Genomic DNA, 5381 nt, shown 5'->3' on the forward strand with positions numbered 1-5381 from the left:
TTCTTGTCATTGGTCTTTTAATCAATGTGCCCTACATGAGCTCCTCGTGGATTTGTCCATAATTAAGAAAGACTTTTGGTGGCACATCATTTTCCTCCCTCAAAAATCAACTTCAATGTCAACATAGATGGAGTTCGCTAGCTAGGTCAGTCATCTCCTCTCTCAATTATGATCGGTTCATATGCTTAAACTTATAGAAAATGATTGATTTAATCATTTAATTAAGAGGAATGCTAGAAATCACTTTTTTATTCCAAAAATATCCTATAATGCTAATGTAGCAGTTATAACCAACTCGAAAGTTAAACTCTAGAATTGAGACCCAAAACGTTGAAGATTTAATTGAAATTGAAGGTAAATGACGAAAATAAGACTCGAACTCAGGATTTTTACTTTGATACCATATTAATTCACCAATTATCTCAAAAGTTTAAGCTTATAGAAATGGATTGATGTAATCCTTTAATTATATATATATATTCTAACATATATAAAGCAAATAATTAAGAATGGTTAGGAGAGAAAAAAGTTGCTCATGTTTGGCAGCAATCAATAATAGGGCTAATTTAATCTCACCAGCATATTCAATTCTAGTTTGTCTCTATCGTGTTAATTACCTTATCATATTCTTGTTACTGATCATTGTGTTCTTGGAGCCCCAATTCTTATAAACATTATAATACAACTTGAAAAGTCCCATCAATATAGGCAAGATGGTAAATTATTGAGCGGACAAAGTTTTCCTCCAGACTCTCCTCCTATCGAGTCGATCTATTAAATAAACATGTGTTCTAAATGCATGTCGTTTTTACCTATATTGTTAAAAATATATGTAAAATCATATCCATTTTGGATAAAAGTGAAGTCAATAGTCTGGATTAGAGAAAGTACATTCTTCCAATCTATTTAATTGGATGAAAATTCATATATAATCAGCAGAGGGCTTAGCAAACTTGTTTGATTTATTTTTTATTAGAGAAAAAAAAAATTAACAAATATAAATCCGAAACTCATCCCAAAAAGAATACTCGAAGGAAAGACTTATCATCTAATGGTAATTAATAGTAGATAATTGCATTAGATAAATGGTTCTAATTCAAGGAATTGCAAAGAGTTTGATTAATTTGTTGTCTACGTACCACACAAATCTCAAGCATAGGCATATCATTATGTAGTGACACACACACACACACACACACACACACACACACACACACACACACACACACACACACACACACACACACACATATATATATATATATATATATATGAGAAGTACATAAAGAACAAGATTTCATCAATTTTTTTTTATTTATTCAATTTGTTAAATCAGTTCTACACTGTTAATTTAACATGATATTACACAATTGTTGTTTATTCAACTAATCTTCTATACTATTCTCGAGGACAAGCAATCCCAAGATGTAGGAAAATGAAAGATTAACTCTTTTCTTTTTCTTTTATTGTTGTGTATATATATTAAGATTAGAGTAGATAGCTAGCAACCCCATTGTATTTAGCATAGGTGATAGAACTGGGTTCTTAGCTTATATATATATATATCCAGAGGATCGGATCGGAGCTCCATTGATGATTGGATCGGATCGGGATAAGAGAGATCGAGATGGCCGGAAGAGAGATGAAATAGATAGGATGTAAAGGTAGAAGTGTAGTTTTGGGGGTCCACCATGAGAGAGCCCGACAAAGAGCATCTTTTAATGCATGGGTTTGCGCCCTCTGGCTCATGCGAGCGTCTTTGTTGCTTCAGTTTCAGTATCAGCGAACTCTCCGGCGCTCGTGCTGTGGCGCTTTGTGTGTGTGAGTATGTGTGTGCGTGCGTGCGTGTTTGTGTGTCAGCGCCACCCACGCGTCTTTACTCTCTCACTCCCACGCCCCCAACACTCTGGATTATGCGGTCAAACCATGCCCGCCACCAACCTTACACCCTGTATGTTCCAACCTCTCTCCCTCTCTCTCTCTCTCCCCCTCTCTCTCTCTCTCAGCTACAGTATTTGGTATATATTATTATCATTGGGTTTGAATTTGATTGGTCATTTGACTTCAAATGGGGATGGATTATTTAGTAGTACTAGCGCGCCTTCACTTTTCAACTTCAATTTTCTAGGCATTCTAAAAATAAAAATGCAATTTAGTAGACTGTTACAAGATTATCATATTGCTGAGTTGACATGACTGTGAGAATTAGCTTTTGATTTTTATTTTTTTTTTAATCGTCATTTTTTATCCAAATGCTATTTTTTATTAATGTTACGTCATTCTAGTTGTATAATAGTCTAATACTACATGGTAGGGTTGGCACATGCTTCGAAACGACCCGAACCCGGCATGTGACATGATGACAGTCAATTTTTGACATGACCCGCCAACCTGACACGAACTCGTTACAAAATTAGAGGGTTATAGTTGAAGGGTTTAACTTGTTTAATTAAATAGGTCGGATTATGATTGACCTATATAATCACCCCTACTAAATAGCATTATTCTTCTTAAAAATAAAAAAAATAACTCCATTAGAGTTTAGAAGGTAGCTAGCACAAATCTGTCCTCATAGCCAAACCGGCCAGTAAGAAAATAGGAGCTAAGAGCACTAACTAGTGAAGAAAATCGGAGCTATGATCATATTAGCAAGCTGCCATTGTCATGGGCTTTGAGTAATTTCACGGAAATGTTTTGGGGTTTGAGGCAGATTGCCCCTTTTAATATATATAGCAACTTAATTGTATAGTTGCACTTGCCCTTCCCCATATATAAGATTTAGGTAGAAAGAAGCTTTCATTCACATAAGCTCACTCAATTAGCTAGGTATATATTTCATTCATCGTCTGTTTGTGTTTACAAGGTATATATGCTTAGATAAACCAATATATATATATATACGTACATGAGATAGCATCTTTGGGCGAAGTAAACAAAGAAGATCTTTCGGTATATATATATGATCGGCTAAATTTAACAAAGATTATCCATATAGAGCTGAACTTGTTCAAATAATTTACTAATCAACCCCATTTGCAGTACTACTGGTCATGGATGCTTTTCTGAATCATGCACTGCCTATCATCACAGCTAAGGGGACAAGAAATGTGCTTGTAATGGGTATGTTTATTACCTCTTGTTTTGAGGCATGTGTTTTTTGTTTTCAGTATGAAAATGCAAAAGTAAAACTTCTTTCTTGTAATGACCTACCTTCAATTTTGTACCCAAACTAAACTTCTTAAGAGGTCATCAATCTTAGTACTATTATCGCATAAATACGTTATCACGACTTTAAAACGTGTTGTATAAAAAAAAGTACGAATCTATGTACATGATATAAACACATCTTCATTCTCATAACTTACGATTTGAGCCGTCACAATATTCTTGTTTTGTGTTCTGAAAAAACAAAAGACACAAAACAAAGACAGAGACACAAATGAAATGGCCAATACTTGTAAGTCTTTTGAGGGGTTGTTTTCAGTAAACTGTTTTAGACCAATTATATATAAAAGCTGTGATTTTGGTCCCTTATGGCCCATAATGGCCCGTTGGGAGACGTATGTTTGATATTAAAAGGAGACCAAGTCAGTGAGCAGCTAGATTTGTTCCTTCTCTTTGGTTTGTTCTGAAATACCATTGCTGTAGACCAATGGCGAACGAGAGTTTTCTTGGTCACTAGTAAACTCTAAAGAGGGGCAACTAAGTGGAATCGGAGAAAGTAAAAGATGAAGAAGTTCAGTGGAATAGACCCGAAAATAGAGGGGGAAAAGACACGTATCATGCTTACAGATGCATGTGGACCCTTAACATTAAGGTTTAGACTTTAGAGATAAAGATGGAATTTTGCAGACCCTTGTGGTGCATGTGGGGTCATACAAAGTTGAAGAACACACCCCTCTCTCTCTCTCTCTCTCTCTTGTTATTTACAGGGCAGTCCAATTTTAATGGGCCAGTTCTTATTGTTTCATTTAAATTACCCCAAAGTGCCATGAATTGTTAGTAGTTTAGGCATAAAATGTGAGAGTTTTTATGGGTTTTGTCCAAACGGGTAGCTAGGTGGCCTCCTCAAAATCTATTTGGGCAGTGGACCTCATAAAAATTTTCTCACATTTGTTGTTCGAATTATTAGCAATCCGTGTAGCAAAATTGATCGATGTGGATCTCTATTTCTCCATTTCACTTAACTGGAGATGAGATATTTCATGGTCCAAACTTAATGTTGTTGCATCTGACGGTATAAATGATGTCACATCATTTAAAGTTTTTGAATGACGTGCCAACATACTTATCACATCAGATTATTTACACCGGCTATTAGATACAAAAATATTAAATTATGATAATGAAATTACTCATTTTTATTTCACTTTGAACGGAAAGGTTCTTATTCCACCTTTTCATTCCCAAAAAGAAGACTTTGGCCTACTTTTATTAAAAAAAAAAATAAAAAAATAGGGGATTTTCCATATAAAAATTAAGTGTGAAGACAGTAAGATTGTGGGAGAACTCTAGTACTTATTTTTTCACGAAGTTATCTTCACTGTTAATTTTGGCGCAAAAAGATCCCTAGTGATTTTTCCATAGGAGGTAATTAAGCCAAACTCCAAAAGTATAGTACCACCATGAATTAATTATATGTGATGCCCAAGAACAATAGAGAGAGTGGTCCTAATTAAGGTTTCAGATAGTCAGAGATTCAAGATAAGTTCAAAGCTAGAAAAAATTAATTCCAACAGTCGATCGGTGCAAACATGGTTAAATGCATGATTCATTTGTGATCTTGGAACTAAGCCTTATATGTATCAAGAGAAAATTAAGCAACTAGCGACTAGCGTATGGGGAAAGCATAATGAGATTGAGAGCTAGCTAGTGTAGAAACCTTATGACCAATAATACCATTCAAGAATGAGTAATGCTATTCTTTATATTTATTTATCATACTTATATTTAGGGTACGGTTGGCAAGTTTTGACATGATCTTTAAATCCGACACAAAATTAAAGGATTAGGGTTGAAGAGTTTAACCTGTTTAATTAAATGGGCCGAGTTAATAATGCATGTTGACTTATATAATTTTATATCCATGCTTCGACATGACCTGAACTCGACATGCGAATAGGAACTGTCACATCTACTAACCTACTTATATTATACCGGATGACGTAATATGTTTTAAGTAGTTTTTCATGCGATAAAATAAGAGTGATGAGTAGCATTTCTATTTCTAAAATAGTCAGCTAGGTTTATGATTAGCTGTGAAAGACATAATTGAACATTTTAAGGGACTTAGGACAATTAATGCGAAGTTAAGAAAGCATAAAATAGTAATTTTCTTCTCTGAGGATATATAGATATGCAAGGAGAGAACGTGTAGTGCT

The 5381-nt window shown here is 34.6% G+C and overlaps 1 long non-coding RNA gene across 1 annotated transcript; it reads left to right on the forward strand.

Annotated features, from left to right (window-relative positions):
* The first annotated feature begins 1417 nt into the window (after positions 1 to 1417).
* Positions 1418 to 3202, forward strand: LOC133855014 (uncharacterized). The gene is made up of 2 exons (XR_009896909.1): positions 1418 to 1951; positions 3040 to 3202. It is a non-coding gene; the product is annotated as an uncharacterized LOC133855014 (long non-coding RNA).
* The last annotated feature ends 2179 nt before the right edge of the window (positions 3203 to 5381 follow it).

This window comes from Alnus glutinosa, chromosome 13 (assembly GCF_958979055.1).
Source record: "Alnus glutinosa chromosome 13, dhAlnGlut1.1, whole genome shotgun sequence".
NCBI classification, from domain to species: domain Eukaryota; kingdom Viridiplantae; phylum Streptophyta; class Magnoliopsida; order Fagales; family Betulaceae; genus Alnus; species Alnus glutinosa.